The sequence below is a fragment of the Hermetia illucens genome, chromosome 1, assembly GCF_905115235.1.
Source record: "Hermetia illucens chromosome 1, iHerIll2.2.curated.20191125, whole genome shotgun sequence".
Taxonomy (NCBI): domain Eukaryota; kingdom Metazoa; phylum Arthropoda; class Insecta; order Diptera; family Stratiomyidae; genus Hermetia; species Hermetia illucens.
In genome coordinates this window covers 135,738,479-135,756,304 of record NC_051849.1, presented here as the reverse complement: position 1 = coordinate 135,756,304, position 17,826 = coordinate 135,738,479, and the positions used below count along the sequence as shown (strand labels likewise).

The 17,826-nt window shown below is 38.4% G+C and overlaps 1 protein-coding gene across 1 annotated transcript in view; it reads left to right on the top strand.

The window, feature by feature from the left end:
- LOC119658720 (protein gustavus) overlaps positions 1-17,826 on the top strand; it is a 293,290-nt gene that overhangs the window by 35,505 nt on the left and 239,959 nt on the right. Inside the window, exon 2 of the mRNA XM_038066384.1 lies at positions 798-924. The gene's annotated coding sequence lies outside the window, so the exon portion shown is untranslated. The remainder of the gene's footprint in view (positions 1-797; positions 925-17,826) is intronic.

Genomic DNA, 17,826 nt, shown 5'->3' with positions numbered 1-17,826 from the left:
CTCTAATTGAAAGTTTGCATTATGATAACATCGGACATTATGTAGTTTACACCTCGAAAAATGTCGTTGTAAAAATTTGCAAAAATTTAGTAGCTATTTTGTGAATTAAGTGCGTGAAATGTAATATAGCTTTCTGTGCAACAAACAAAAGGGACTGATTTATAAATTATCTTGTAAAACAGTAATATTTGTGTCCGTATAATATCGATGTACTCTAATAAAATCACTTTAAAAATGATTCTTTAAATATTTTCTTCTTCTGAAATCCCATTGTAGCCATATGGTTACATATCCTTTTCTCCTAAAGGACTAAATTGGTTTGTGGAAACAAATTTATTTATAATTACAAGTCAATAATTACCAAAGAAATTCATCATCAACGGCGCAACAACCGGTATCCGGTCTAGGCCTGCCTTAATAAGGAACTTCAGACATCCCGGTTTTGCGCCGAGGACCACCAATTCGATATCCTTAAAATCTGTCTGGCGTCCTGACCTACGCCATCGCTGCATCATAGCCAGGGTCTGCCTCGTCTTCTTTTCTACCATAGATATTGCCCTTATAGACTTTCCGTGTGGGATCATCCTCATCCATACGGATTAAGTGACCCGCCCACCGTAACCTATTGAGCCGGATTTTATCCCCAATCGGACGGTCATGGTATCGCTCATAGATTTCGTCGTTATGTAGGCTACGGAATCGTCCATCTTACGCTTCCAATCTTAGACAGTGGCTTATAAATTTATATTTTCCATTCTTATGTGCTATTATATTTACAGAAATCTCTTTTCTTACAGGTACTAGATCTCAAAAACCATAATAAATTGGATGCGCTATCCTGTTGGATCCTCAATAAATGAATATTGAGGAAGAACCAATACACGGCACTTATGAGATCTCTTTAGTTAATACGATTTAAACAAGGTGAGTTTCAAGTTTGTTATCTATATATACATATATATGTATATAATCATAAAGCAGCATGAACAAAAGGCGGTCAATCGTTTAGACGAAGAAAAACTCTAAAAATTATTTTTTTTTAAATTAAGCAAAATGATAATTGAGGTCTTCCAATTTTTAGGACAGGTTACTTTGAACGATGCGATTAGGTGATCCACGTTGTTCTCTTTAGTTCATTTCATACAAGTTAGAGGTGATTGGGAGAAAGCGACTTTGCTTTTAACGTTAATGCCAGTCTCGAAGGCGAAGTTACTGTCAATGTGGGCACTGTGATAGACAACATGCTGTTTGTGTTATTTAAAAAGGTTGGTTGATCTACCCAGTCATTAGTGGACATTTCGAATTAGTATTGACCAATGGCGCAAATTCTTGTTCTATTTAATCATCAGGGAAAGCTGAAGTTAGCGGTTTTTATGTTTAAAGAACGCATGTCAGAGCACAAACAGCATTATTATTGGTTGATAATGAAAAGTTATGTTATGTTAATATGTTGGAAGTGCAAATTCAAGTAATCCAGGAAAAAAAACGAAAAAAGCAAGTTATTTCTATAATAGTGACAACTTATTCCTTATAAAGGCCGCTGCATGGGCTGACCAAATGCTGAACAGAAAATGAGTTTATCCAAGGAAATATTCGAAGAAGATCTTTGCTGTCTGAGTCTACTGTAACCTCTGAGGCCTTTTGTTGTAATTGAGGAAAGTTATCAGAATGAAACGATTACCAAAGGCACCGGGAATATTTTTGAGTTTCTTCGAAAAATAAAGATTTCAAAATATCGGTCGAGAAGTCCGTCCTGACTCCTGGTGAATTTTCACTCCAAAATTCATTGCAAAATAGAATTCTATAAAACCTTATCTAAACAGTCCGAGTTAGGTGTCACGACAAGTTTACATTCACTTTTGTACAATTTTGCTTGATGTCATTTGTTTTTTTTTCGTTCAACACAACATCGACATGCAGACAACGGTCATTTTGTGAATGTCGAAGCCCTGCTACTAACAAATATTTTCTTTTCGTCTTTTCGTTTAGCACCGGTTTGTAATAATTTTATGGACGTTCATTCATTCATTCAAAATTAAATTTTCGTGTAGAGATGGTCAATAGTTTTTCAGGAGGCTAACACTTGATACTTATAAAATGCGTCAATATAGAGTCATACCGAAGAACACTTAACATTCCTCTATGTTTTACATTAAAGTAACCATTTGGCCTTGCCATATTCAACAAATGTTAGCCACCGGAAATCAAGTTAGTTAAAATTAAAATCACTTGTACTGCTAGATTATGACATTACTAATTGTGCTACCTGTTAATCACCTATACCGGTACTTCAGGTGATGTGGATTTAACGATTTCTGATTTGTTTTAAAAGATGGATGGAATTGGGATGGATGGATAAACAAGCATTTGACTATATTGAAAATTTAAATTCTTTTTCCTTTTTTAAGCAGTTGTACTTCAAACCACTTTAAACTGGACTAATGTAAACCTCTGAGCTGATTTGTGTTTTCTGCACATAAGACAAATCAGGAAACGGGAAGCTCAGCACTTTACGTATGAAAGGTTTTGTTTGTTTCTTTTAAGAGTATATTTGAGTGCAGAACTAGCCCACTTGTATGCAGCCCGTAATGTATATGCATTTAGCATGTCAGACTACTAAATTTTGTGTGATATTGATATTTAGTACTTTGGGTTGTAGTAAATTTATAGGGTAAAGACAACTTTGTGCTACTGTAACTTTGTTAATAATGGTATGATTTTGATCTAACTTAGGGATCACATGCTTCATACTATAATCTCTACTACTGCATACTGCAATTTTTATAACTCCAGGATAAATTTAAGGGGGTTTCTAGTCAATTTCCCAAAAAATATAGTGTTATACTAACTTAATTTGAGCAGATATTGATATGTAGAGTATTTTGGGGCCTGGACACCGTATAGAGGCAGCTTCATGATCTGTTTAAGATTTTTCGGTCAGGTAGTTTCTGAGAATGGGTACGCTAAAGATAGCACTTTCGACTCGCCGCACTCCCAGTCATTCGAACAAATTTCAAAACTAAGATTGGCGTTGAAAAGTACTAATAGAGATCTTTCTCGTTTGACACCCAACATGACTATTTGTTGAAAAAAAATGTACACCCCCCTTTTGCGTGTACGTTTTGTTTTGCAAACAAAACCTTAATAATAATAGTGGTACCCTGGCAGTGACTATGGTACTGCTAATGTCTTTTTTTCGGCAAAGGAATTATTAAGTCGCATTCCCATAAATAATTTTCTATCTAAATTGTAATAGGAAAGATACTGCCTGTCAGAAAGTATCTGAACGCAAATTAGTTTATGTGATTAAATAGTGAGCAAAAGTGAATCCGGAACAAAAAAAAGCTTGATGGAGCGTCTTCTCGAATAATGGAGGAAAATTCCAGCTGAATATATCAAAGTTTGGTCAAATTGATGCTATTGCACAGTAAAGGATGCTAAAAGTCTCCTTACGGAGTATTAACTAGTCATTTTTGAGTTTTTAATGTCATTATTGCGATTTTTTGGCACTACCCGGATTTCAATTTTGCATACGAAAATAGAGTTTCTTTTGTTTTTCGCCCTTAGCAAGGCTTTTATTTTATCGTATTTCGTCGATTCTTTTTGCATTGTATCCAGCAGACTGTACGTAACCTCCTTTAATAAACACATACAACACACAAGTCCTTTTACCCCCTTTCTGAGGACTTACGTATTTCGTACGATGGTGTCCGGATTTCAGTGTTATTAACTGTATGTGGCTAACTTCCAAACTTGCCGTCAACCTCATAATGGTGCACAATGGGCGTGGCTGCTAGCACGTTAACTCGGAACAATATTACCATGAAGTTGGTGCTGTAGGCTTATTAGCACTACCACTATCCTAAGAAATTCATTCTTTGTATAAGATGTTTGCTAGTGAACCTTGACTTTGAGAGTTCCAGTCGTTTCAACAAAGAGTTGACAACATTAACTCAAAGGCATTCACTTTAATCCATTTAAAAGTTCCTAGATGTATTTTGAATAAAGTTTCTTCCTGTTGATAACATGTCGTCTTGTTCTTGTCATGGGAAATACCACACTGGATCCCAATGAAAGAGGCGCTATCACGTGTGGCATTGATTTGTCCAGAACTGAGCGCAACTTGGATGAAGTGTCGTTCTACAACTGGTTTTCTTGGTGACGACGCATTAACGAACGTCTCAAATCCAAAATTTACCATGGTAAAGTCCGCGCTGTTTTTCTCTATGGCTCCGAATGCTGGGCGACTGGTCTTCGAAGTAATGAAGACAAAGATATTGCGTTAGATCAGCGGCGTAACACGCCATTACCACATCCGAAATGAAGACATCTGTGATCAATATGGGGTTGCACTGAAAATTGTAAGAAAGGAATCGTTGATAGTATAATCACGTAATTTGCATTGACGAGAATTCATTCTGCCCCAATTGATTTGATGGTGATTTGAGAGCCTCTCGATTCCACTCAGAACAGGCCCATGACCGAGAGAAATGGTACAATCGATCCAGCCATTGCAATTTAGAACCCGCGTGGCTCCCATACCTTATGCGAGGCCATCCCCCTCACCATGCGTGACATAACTGAAGCCGACATTGTACTAGCCCTTGAAAAAGTGGATAATTGGAAAGCGCCAGGAGTTGATCAACTCCACAACTCCTGACTAAGTTCCAAAGCACTCACAGGGTTTTGACCAATCAATTGACAACTGAGAAGTAAAAAGAATGCGTAAAATGCTCCAGAGGCTGTAAAGACCAGCTTAGGGTCTCCTAAGAACAGTGGTGAAGAATTGGAGTACGAAGCTGTCGATGTCTTCACAAACATTAGAAGAAATACCAATCAATCGTGGAATTTATCGAAGCAGTTCTGCAAGCCGTGTTGGTTTTGTTTGACCCTGTATCCATTCTCTAACTTTTACATGAAACTCAGTACGAGTTCCAAGTCAAAAAGTCGTGGCATATTGTTGAAATGTGCATTGAATCATTTGATATATATATAAAAGGAGGTGTAAAATCTTTTTTCACTGAATATATTCTTGTGAGGTATTAAATGAAAGTTCTCGATTAGTACTTTCCATTTACTGGAAAGACGGGCAGTGCGGGAGTTATGAGGTGATCATTTCCTTCATCGACCCATTCTCAAAACGCTCCCAACTGAAAAATCTGCCTCTCTACGGTGTCCTGGCGGCCAAATATTCTCCATACCGATATCAACTCAAATTAAGTTCATAATAGTATATTGCTATGCTTTTGAACAATTGACTGGAAACCTCTCCTAACTTTAGCCTAGAGTCATGCTTCATATTACACAAGATATTCCCAAGTTTGGTCAAAATCGTACTATTACTAATAAAGTTACAATAACTCAAAGTTGTCCCCTCCTTGTAAATTTATTGCAATCCAAAACACTAAATATTAATATCACAATACAGTGAATATTCTGACATGCTAAATGCAGACACATTACGGGTTACGTACAAGTTGAACAGTTCTGCACTTACAGTACTTTTCATACTTGAAACGGCGAGCTGCCCGTTTTCAACTTGTTTACTTTCGATATGATACACTGCAGTAAGATTGATTTAGAATTATGTACAATATAGCTACCGAAAAGTTAAGGATTACTATCTCACGTCATCAGAGAGTTTTGGTAAACTTTTGTGGGATCACACTATTGCTACCGACCACAGGTTTTGCTTCTCAAGGAAAAACGAGCGTGCTTGATAATCAATGTAGCCACACTGCTGCCCCAGAATAATGTTAAAAAATCCGGAACTACGGCCCCGTAGCAAATGACATGCGGCAGGCGTTGAGACTACGAGAGGTCCAAGTAGTCGCAGTTGCGATTTCAGCGACGAAATTAGTCCTGCAAAATCTATCTCAGTATCTTCTAGTTACCAACAATATATTTCTGTAGGTAACAGCCACGGCGTCACTGCTTAAAGGATTTGTGACAATTGGGGATGGGGCAATACATTTTCGCATGGTCACACACATTTCGCGTTAAAGCGAAACATCGCTGTAATGCGGAGCTTTGGATGCTGCTTCAATCCATTCTCGGATTGGTCGCCTCTCAGTCCGGTTAGGCCCTACCCCTATGTGGGCCATAGTACTCCAACTATACCTACGCTCCATCGATTTTGGTTTCTGAAAATGTGCTTCGATTACTCTCGCGATTATCCAAGAAACTTCCACCACCCCGTTGTCAATCAATGGTCCTGGATGTCCACGTGGCTCCTTTTGAAGGTTTACGTCATCTGACCGGAATTTTTCGAACCACCGCCATGTGGTTTGTTCGCTTATCGTATCAGCCCCAAATGCAATGTTAATATTCCTGGTCGCCTCCGCTGCTTTATGACCGAGTTTGAACTCATACAGAGAGGATACGTTCTTGACTCTTTTCCATCCTTTTTAAGGTTTTGTGTGAAACAAAACCTTATTAGAATCGAGACGGTGTCTGTCTGTCTGTCACACCCGATTTATTCGGAAACGGGTAGACCGATTGTCATGAAAATTAGTGAGAGTATGTAATCTGTTGTTCACTTTACATGCAGTAAGTGGCGCCATTTTGTATTAAGTTTAAGGGGGCTCCCCATATATGTGAATGAAGTGTGCAATTATTTTTTCACAAAATGTAACCAATCAATCAAATGAAAGGTCTCAATTAGTATTTTTCGAAACTGGTTCCATATTTGACATTGGGTGAAACACAGGAGAGTGAGGGCTCAAAATATGACCCCCAAAAAGTGTAATAGGTCTCGTTCTCAGAACCCTTCCAACCGAAAAATCTGAAAAAAATGACAGTAATGCATCTCTACGAAATCTAGGCCTCAAAATATATCCGGTTCCGATATCTGTACAAATAAAGTTAATAATAGTATATTTCCGCATTTTAGAAATTTACCCGGCAACCTCCCTTATGTTCTTCCCAGAAGTACAAAATTTGACATGCGTGTAATAAAGAACATAGTGCACAATTTGGTCAAGTTTGAAGAAAATCCAACTATTATTAACAAAGTTATAGGGGATAAAACTTTAACATTTTTTGTGAATTTCCGGCACTCTATAACCTGCATGACGTCATTATCACATATCAATTCGTCAATACCACAACGAAATGAGTTCTTATGGATGGGGTCCCAAAGAATTATTTTGTTTTAGTTTTTTAGTCATTTGTATATGAATATCAATTACTTTAACCAGACATGTGTGTATGTAGGTATATAGTATATGCGTGCTAATGAACTTTGCGAGTAGTGCCTAATTCAGATAGATATAAGAAGTAAATCGGAAATATGGATACGATCAATTTATATACGTGCATATATGTGTACAGTATTCGAAAATAGGCAGTTTGTTTGTTTTAGGGTGAGCGTAATATCTATGGCTGTAATATGTATGTATGCCTCGTAGTTTAGGAAAATATGAAGGAATATGTTGGATTTGTAGCTATATACGGATAGAAAAATGTGCGTTGAAATTTCTTGCATAAGATGAATAACAAAAGCTTTACATCCGAAGCGCGAGCTTCCGGTATTCCGACCTGTTTCCTTTTTATTCACTGTTATCACAACGGTGGTCAAAACTGAAATGACTCCTTGATTAAATGTAGGAGTATTTATACTTCATTATTTGACACCAACAGCGTCGTGGTTTGATACAGCAAAATCGTAATTAACTTCACTTGCTTGCCAAATCGGCCGTTTCATGTGCAATTATTGTTAACTTTATTTGAACAGATATTGGTATGGAGGGTATTTCGGAGCCTAGGCACCATATAGTGGCAGCTTCTTGATTTTTTTCAGATTTTTCGGTTGGGTTGTTTAGGAGAATGTGTCCGTCCACTACCCACCTTTTTCAACAAATGTCATAAGACCAGCTTCGGAAAGTACTAACCGAGACCTTTCATTTGATACTTCATAGGATTATATTAGATGAAAAGAAATTTACATGGATGGATTTGTGGCAAATGGCAAGTGTGAGTTTGGCTGGGTTCCCAAAAAAATGGTTTCGGAAAAATATTGAGAACTTCTGGAGACCATAATGATTGAACACCGAAAGGAATTATGTCGCGACGACTTTATGTTTCAACAAAAGAACGCGGCAATCCTTAGTTCGAAGAAAGTAAAAGTGTCCTTTAAAAAAAGATACAAATTCGTGAGTGAACCAGATCTTAACCCCTTATAAAAATTCGGGGGAAGCCTTGGGCGGTCTGTATATGTTAACGCAAGTTAAAAAATTTATTAACCCCATGCCCAAACGCATATTTGAAGTAGCTCAGGTAGGTTCAACAAACTTCATCACTTCTGAAAAAAATAATTGTGTACTTTTTTCTTTGCTATTGCTAGTGAATTTATGTGATTTTTCTGACACTTTCCTGTTTATTACAAGATAAAGATAAAATCTGTATTACAAATAAATCGCCAATTTTTATATACAGTAAAATCTCGATTATTTGTATGGTCGAGGGGCTGACGGTTTGGTAGGAATTTTCATGTTACCAATTATCGGAAGATCAAAATAAAAAAAATCAACTCTAAGGACTGGCAAATTTGTACCAATTAGTTGGAAATACGAATAATCGGAATACAAATTATCCGGATTTCACTATATTTAGAGGTAAATAAATATACACAGGCAGTATAACGTCTGCCAGGCTCAATTAGTAGGAATATAACCTTGTTCATAAACCCGTTATTAGATCTGTCGTTTTTTTGGACGACCAATTGCGTTTGGAATAGAGAGGATGGATAGATTGGCGATGACAATTACTTGAATTATCAATTTCCAAAAAGGTTCATTTCGAAAATTTGTTGCCTTTGCATTTTCAGGTTTTTAAGGTTTTGTTTGCAAAACAAATTTTGTTCATCGAATATAGTTATGTGGGGTATCAACTGAAAGGTCTCGATTAGTACTTTTCGAAGCCGGCCTTAGTTTTGAGATTTGTTAGAAAGGCGAAGAGTGGGAGGTGTAGAAAGTGATGATTTCTTTAGCGGGCCCATTCTCAGAAACTACCCAACCGAAAAATTTGAAAAGCTGCCTCTATATGGTGCCCATGCCTCAAACTACTCTCCATATCGATGTCTGTTCAAATTAAGTTAATAATAGTATATTACCATATTTTTGGGAAAGTTGAGTAAAACCCCGCTTAAGTGCTTCCCAGAGTTATAAAAGCTGGCAGTAGTATAGTATATAATATGAAGGTTATTATCCCCAAATCATCAAAATCATACTATTAGTAACAAAGCTACAGTAGCTCAAAGTTGTCTTCACCGTGTAAATTTACAACCCGAAGTACTAAATTTGACATGCTAAATGCATATACATAACGGGCTACCATACGTACAAATAGGATAGTTCTACACTTAAACATACCCACAGAAGAAGCGCCCTGCTTCCGGTTTCCTGACTTGCTTATGTTTACGTGCCCTAGACCCTCTTAAATTAGGAAACGTATTTCGACATATTACGTGTAGGAAAAAGCAATACGAATCTAGAAATGCGTATATGGTTTTTATAAACCACAATATATAGTTGGACTATTTGGATGATTTGGTTCAAGGACTTGCTTAAAAGTAAACCTAACGCCCCTGTAAGGAAATTTTTAAAGGTATACAATGCCTAGATATCATTATATAACAATCAAAATACACTCCATGCTTGCTACTTTGCTCTACACACCTTGTAAGTTAATAAACCTAGCTAAGGAGATATGCAAATATATGCATGTATATTATCTCAATTTCGATTGAAACTCCAAACTTCCTATGTAATAAATTCAATATCACATAACAATCAAAGTAGGAGGAATGAACTTTTTTGATGTTAGCCCGGGGAGCGGTCACAGAGCAAATGGAATGGTGGAATGAATTGCCTTTCTAGAGGGTCAAGTTTATTATTAGTGGTCAGAAATAATGCTGCACGGCGGCCACAATGGGAAGAGATATTGAAAAAATAAAGTTGATGTGGCGGTAGTGATTGCATTGCCGTAAATTGATTGGGACGAAAATGTTTATGTTGATCACAATCTTCGTGTTGACGACCGACCTGGTCTTGTCTTCTGCAAAATTGTATTGACCCAGATCAAGTTATTGAAATTGATAACGTCGGAACTTGAATTTTGAACAGATTGGATGATTCTATGGGAAAATCGTTTAAGCGATGGATGTTTAGTGTTTATGGCGGTTATGGTGACTTGAAGGTTTGGGTTTAGACAAAAGCAGATTTACAAATGGACAGCGTCTAAATACTGATTTTCGGTTAAATGTAAGGTTGATAACGAGAGAGGTGACGAATGTTTTTATGCTTGACTTTGACATTTGAACGTGAGTTACCTTGAAATAGTTAAAAATAATACGTCTGAGGCTTTATGGTGCGCCTATGACAGGAACTGGTGTCGCACTTTTCCATAACATGCGCTCGTTTGCTCGGGCTCATTTACATGTTGAGATTTAGATCTAGATCTGAGTTCTTTTGTAAGACATTTTCGTCTACATATGACGCCAGATTGTATAACAGCGCGTAACTTGTACTTCCTACCACAATGACAGTGTAGGGTGGGCAAAGTTCAAATTAAATTTTTGATTTTGTTTTGTTTTTAAGTGACAAATTGTATATTTCATAGTATAAAAGAGATTATATAACAACTAATTCAATGGTTTTAACAGGTTCTCTTATTATAAGTTAATGTTGATAGACTTATCAAGCTCTCAGTGTGTTTGAGGAAAAGAGTAAAACATGGCAAAAGAACATTGACCTTAGTTCTGTCTAAGTTTATGTAACCCTAAATACTAATTTTATTTTCTGTCTTTTGTTCTACTTTTGTTTTTCACTTTCTGTTTTTTATTTTATTTATTTTTGCAAAAGAATATAATTTGTTTTGTTTCGCGATTTAAAAATAACAGAAAATAATAATAAACATTATAATAGGCGTCGAATTTCTCGATTACCGTATCTTTTTGTTGTATTAACTTTAACTTCTAATAGTTTAATATCAATAATTCAGTAACAATATACAATAACAGAACAACCATACATGATTAACACAGTTTAATATTTACAGTTAACAAAATCAATAAGTTGTCTATGACTGCAGAATTTTTCAGACACTTTATTTTGCCTATTCTTAGGTTATCTATTTGACAAGCATTCATCATCATCATCAACGGCGCAACAACCGGTATCCGGTCTAGGCCTGTCTTAATAAGGAACTCCAGATACTCCGACTTTGCGCAGAGGTCCACCAATTTGATATCCCTAAAAGCTGTCTGGCGTCCTGATCTACGCCATCGCTCCATCTCAGACAGGGTCTGCATAGTCTTCTTTTTCTACCATAGATATTGCCCTTATATACTTTCCGGGCTGGATGATCTTCATCCATACGGATTAAGTGACCCGCCTACCGTAACCTGTTGAGCTGGATTTCATCCACAACCAGATGGCCGTGGTATCGGTACGGAATCGTCCATCCTCATGTAGGGGGCCAAAAATTCTTCGGAGGATGCTTCTCCTTCGAACGCGGGCAACAGTTCGCAGTTATTTTTGCTAAGAACCCAAGTCTCCGAGGAATACATAAGAACTGGCAAGATCAAGGTCGTGTACAGTAAGAGCTTTGACCCTATGGTGAGACGCTTCGAGCGAAACAGTTGTTGTAAGCTGAAATAGGCTCTGTTGGCTGCCAACAACCGTGCGCGGATTTCATCGTCATAGCTCTTATCGGTTGTGATTTTCGACCCTAGATAGGAGAAATTTTCAGCTATCTTCATTGTTTTCGTTTGATCAGTGCGATTCGATGTTGTTCGTTCTTTTGCTTTTGGTTTTGGCGCTGAAGTTGACATCATGTACTTCGTCTTGCCTTCATTAATGTGTAGCCCAAGATCTCGCGCTGCCTGCTCAATCTGAATGAAGGTAGACATCTCGGGTTGTTCTTCCCATGATGTCGATATCGTCAGCGTAGGCCAGTAGTTGGGTCTACTTGAAGAGGATGGTGCCTCCCGCATTTACATCGGAATCGCGAATCACTTTCTTTAGGGCCAGGTTGAAGAGGACGCATGATAGGGCATCCTCTTGTCTTCCACCGTTGTTGATGTTGAATAGTCTTGAGAGTAATCATGCTGCTTTTATCTGGCCTCGCATATTGGTGAGGGTCAGTCTAGTCAGTCTTATCAATTTCGTCGGGATACCGAAATCTCTCATGGCTGTGTACAGTTTTACCCTGGCTATACTATCATAGGCAGCTTTAAAGTTGATGAAAAAATGGTGCAACTGATGGCCATATTCCAACAGTTTTTTCATCGCTTGCCGCAGAGAGAAAATCTGATCTGTTTCTGATTTGGCTGGAGTGAAGCCTCTTTGGTATGGGCCAATTATGTTCTGGGCATATGGGGCTATCCGGCCTAGCAAGATTGAGGAGAATATCTTATAGATTGTACTCAGCAACGTGATACCTCTATAATTGCTGCACTGTGTGATATCCCCCTTTTTATGTATGAGACAGATACATACATACATACTTTGAGCATCAGTCGATGAACCCCTTGGTGTAATTCGTCGCTTCCATATTTAACACATTTGGCTGTAATTCCATCGGCTCCTGGCGACTTATAGTTTTTAAGCCGATGAATTGCACGGACTGTTTCTTCTCTTGGTGGTGGTCCAACTCGCCGATATTTTGGTTGTTGAGCATCGAAACACTCAATCTATCACTCCAATATGCCCATTTTGTCGGAAATCAGATTTCCCTCATTGTGTCGGCAGGATGAGCATCGAGGTGTGTAAGGCTTCATCCTGCTGACTTGTTGGTAAAACTAGCGCGTTCACAGTTTTGTTGGTTCTCCCAGACTTCCTTTATCCGTCTGTGAAGTCGCGTCTCAGGTGGACGGAATTCGTGATTACTCGGTATGCAGCATTCTTCCGCTCCATTTCTAGCTTATATTCATCATCAAACCAGCCGTTCCGACTTTTCTTGCGGCTGGGGCCAAACATGTTTGTGGCCGTATCAATGATAACGTTCTTCAGGTGATTGTGAGAATCATTTGTTGATGCTTTATCTCCAGGATCTCTGTTGATTGCGGTTATAGCGGCATCCATTTCGTGCTTATAGGTGTTGCAGAGGGCTGTGTTGTGAATGGCTTCTGTATTCACTCTCACCTGATTGCCAGAGGGATTGTAGGTGGTGTCCTAATTCGAACTCGGAGCACTATGCCAACGAGATAGTGGTCCGAGTCGATATTGGCGCCCCTGTGTGTTTTGACATTCATCAAGGCTGAGAAATGGCGGCGTTCAATCAGCACGTGATCAATTTGGTTGAAAGTTTTCCCGTCTGGAGAGGCCTATTTCGTAGGATACTGTTAACTGAATAATCCGCAGTCTGTTATCATTGGTATCCCTATGTAAGCTATGGGAACGGACGTATCGCCTGAATATGGGCTCCGTCCCTATTTAACTGTTGAAATCTCCAAGTATGATTTTGATATCATACTTAGGACAGGCTTCGAGGGTCCGCTAACTGCCTCGTAGAAGGCATCCTTTTCTGACTCTACAATCTCCTCTGTAGGTGCCCATAACAGCAGGTTTCATTTTTTAGCTGACTAAGAAACTTACTCCGAGCACATGGTTTACTGGATGGCCGCTATAGTATATGGTGTAGCGGCTCTTCTCCAGGAAACCGGTCCCTGTCCATCGCATCTCTTGCAACGCTGTTACATGAGCCTTATATTGGGACAGGGTATGAGCTAGCTTACATTCGGTCTGTACAGGGAGCGCACGTTCCATGAGAAAATGCGCAAATCGTTAATCCGTTGTCGTTGCCGAGTTCGTCGTTGTAAAATCCATCCTGTCCGAGGCTCCTACCATGCCTTCGTATCATCGGTTTTCCGTGTAGGGTTGTTAGCCCTACCGAACCCGCAGCCTGGAGGAAAAGCATTCAAGTTTCAATTAAACGGTCTAATTAGATTAATGTAGCACATTATTTTGATCCCTCAGCTGAGAAGTGGAGCATGCATGAATTGCGGGCACTTTTTATCTTCATTTTTAATGTCATTAAATTTTAGGTGCTCGTGCGGCGTACGCTTTGGATGTGGCGGAGGTGTTAGATAGATCTTGCATTCACTGGTTATTTGCGATTGGCCCCCTTGTTAGACTTTCAGGGTGGTTGTTGAGCTCCCTGGGGTCTCAATATCTGGAGTTATGTCGTTCCCCTTAATTGCGATTGAGGGGATAGATAAGCATCGCATCCACATCCGCAATAAATTAGTGTCCGAAGAGGAGCGCAGGATTATGCCTACACGATTGGTGCTTACTTTAAAATCATTTTCTATATGAATATGATGGTAATATTCGGTATAATAAACCCTGAAAAATTCAAATCGAAATTCAAAGTAATTTTGAAGTGGTAGCCTTCGAAGCGCCCGTCTCTCTACGGGAGAGTGAATGCCGAACTTGTCATGTGCAGCATATCTGAAAAAAGTATGTTGTTGATTTTGTTAAAATATTGTGCACCCCTTTTATACACTTGTACTTTCCAGTTGAACATAAAGATTGCGAAAATCTATTAAGAGAGAATATTTTCCAAAGGCATAAAAGTCACAGTTTTTACTGAAAATTTTGACTTTTATGTATTAAATTTGAAATTGTTAATAAAATTAGATGTTTAACTAGAACTATTATATAAACTACATGCTTATAATAAATTTTGATTTTTTCGAATAAAAATTAAGGGCGGTAGGTTGAGCACTGAATTGGCATTCCGATTGCGACGTCCTTGAAGCAAATACAAATATTACCGCCGTTCTGGTTTTTCAACAGTAAAACAAAAATTAAATATTTCATTTAAATATACCTAATTAAGATCCTGAAAATTGATTTGTCTTTGGCAGTTTACAGTTTACTCTCTCCTTAAACTCCGAGGACGTACATATATTCAGTGACCTAAATCAGAATTATTTTGGGATTTTATTGGAATTGATTTCATTGCATCAGCTGTTTGGGAAGAACCTTGTATATATCTTCTTTTATCTCATGTAGGCAAATAGATCATCAGCGGAGGTAACAAATGGGACTTTGTATGGCTTGTTACAACCGAATAAGTTGAATCTTCTGTGGATAAATATCGTAAAAATCGTAGGTTTAATTACTGTTTCTTACCGTAATTCATTCAAAACATCCAATTTTCCCCATCTGCACTGACAGAACATTTGCCATAGAATATACTAAACTCGTTCAGGGAAGACTTGGAAATCGGCCCATTTAATCCGAAGATATCGATGGGTTCCCCATTGCCCATCATCAATGCCTTGAAAGTTTGGATTGTATACATATAAAGTATTCTATCTCTCTCTTCTCTCTCTTCTTGAATGAATAGTCGCGAGCCTTATAGCTTAGGTTTATGGAAATAAGTAACTAAATCATACCCTGGAGCCTTTCTAGGGGTGACTTTTTTTTAATGATGCTTTCAACATCTTTCAGGGAAGCTTAGTGTTAATTGGACATGTAGAAGTTCAAATGGCTAGATCGATGGAAGATCGATTGGTTGAAATACTTCTTCCAAGTGCTGCAAATGCTTCGTCCAGAAAGTAGACTGACCAGCTGATGTGTGGTCAAGCCTGGTACTTAAGACTGCCTCATATAATACTTTACCTTTAGGAGAGACTAACCTTGAACTGCAGTGGTTATGTTTTGCATTGAAATCTCGAGCGACGATAAATTTGTTTCCTAAAGTTTTGAAGAACTGAGTAAACTGCCAAGTTATTTTATGTCGCGGGGTATCATCTGCAGGCATAGCGAGGTTGCTTGAATGAAGCTGGCGTTTAATTAAAATTGTTGTCCCGTGTCTGATTTTGGCCCCAGGATGTTTAATATCATAAAAAATATAGCTAGAAACATTGAATTTGTTATTTTTTTCTGATAAGTGAGTTTCCAATCAATTTGTGCTGGCTTAGGCCAATCTTAGGAATCTGTAGCATCATATTTTGGTTCTTTATTAGTTCCTGAATCATGATGTTGATAGTGTTCATGAACTGATTCAGATTATTCGACGGTGGAGCAATAATCGAAGATAGTTCTTGCCTTGAACTCTCAACGACAGGTTCATCCTGGCCTTGGTTATTCACTATATCAGCAAATCATATTCCAGGGCGAGTGGGTGGGGTTGGTAATTTAACGGAGCCAGTGTCATTTGTTGTTGCTCCCATCTTTGAAGAGGCAGCGGGTTTTGCAGTATGGTTTTGTCCACAGTTGCTGCATTTTCTGGCTGTAGCATTTGTTTAATTTTTGGTGCATAGAATTGTTTTATGGAATTCTTTCATGTTGAAAGAGCTGCTAATAAAAGGCTGTGCTATACCTTCAATGCATTCTTAAGAATTGCATATTTCCCAAATGGTTGAAAGAATGCAATAATAACCATGAAATCGTATAGCCTTTGTCCGACAATATCGAAAGTATTCGAACAAATACTATTCCAGAAACTATTGCTAATCCTAGCAGACAGCGATAACCTGATCACCAATTCTGGCTTAGAAAACAGCACAATACAATAGAACAAATCCACCGGATACAACAGTGTTTCTAAAGGTGGCCCAAGCATTCGACAAGATTTGGCACGCAGGTCTTATTATTAGGTTGTTGCATATGAAATGGCCGATTTGGCAATCAAGTGAAGTTAATTGCGATTTTGCTGTGTTAAACCACCATCAGTTGGCGCTGTTGGAATCGGATAACGAAGTATAAATACTCCTTCATTTAATCAAGGAGTCATTTCAGTTTTGGCCATCGTTGTGATAACAGTGAATGAAAAGTAAAGAAGGATGGAAAAGAGCCAAAAACGTATACTTTTTCTGTATGAGTTTAAACTCGGCGACCAGAAACATTAACAGCGCATTTGGAGCTGATACGGTAAGTGAACGAACCACACGGTGGTGGTTCGAAAAATTCGGGTTAGGCGACGTAAACCTTCAAAGTGGACATCCAGGACCATCGATTGATAACGACGAGCTGCGTGTGCTAGGCGAATCCGACACACGTCAGTCTGTAAGAGACATGCAGAGAAACTAAGCGTGCACTATTCGACTTGCACTTGCAACAATTTGGAAAGGTGAAAAAGCTCGACAAATGGGTACCGCAAGCCCTTACGGAGCAAAACATGACGCTTCGAATGGACATTTGCAGTTTTTTACTCTCCCGCAATAGAAGCGATCCCTTTTTGCACAGAATAGTGACATGTGATGAAAAGTGGATATTATGTGACAATCTTCGTCGATCAGCGCAATGGTTAGATGCTGATGAGCCACCGAAGCATATGCCGAAACCGAGCCTCCATCCGAAGAAGGTAATGGTGACTGTTTGGTGGTCTACAGCTGGAGTTATCTACTATTCTTTTTTGGCATGTATACAGAACAATGGTTCAAAAGTTGAACGAATGACAGTGTGAGACTCTGCTTCATCCACCATATTCAGCGGACCTTTCGCCAACCGACTACCACTTTTTTAAGCATTTGCATCATTTTTTGGCGGAAAAACAATTTAGGAACGAAGGGGTTTGCTTTTGAATCTCGTTGGGGGAAGTAGTTTGAATCGACTAGCACCTATTTTGATTAAATAAATAAATTTTTACAAGCTTTTACAGTCGTTTTAAATTTTAATACCAAAACGGCCATTTCATTTGCAACAACCTAATAATAAAATCAAACGTCTACTCTTTGGTTGTTTCCAGGTGAAATTCAAGGATATTCTCAGTGAGCAACATAAGATTAGAGGGGAGTTTATTCGGTTCTTTACTGTACCTTATTTACACGGCCGATTTTCCTGTTGGCGGGTTAAACACCATAGCTATTCA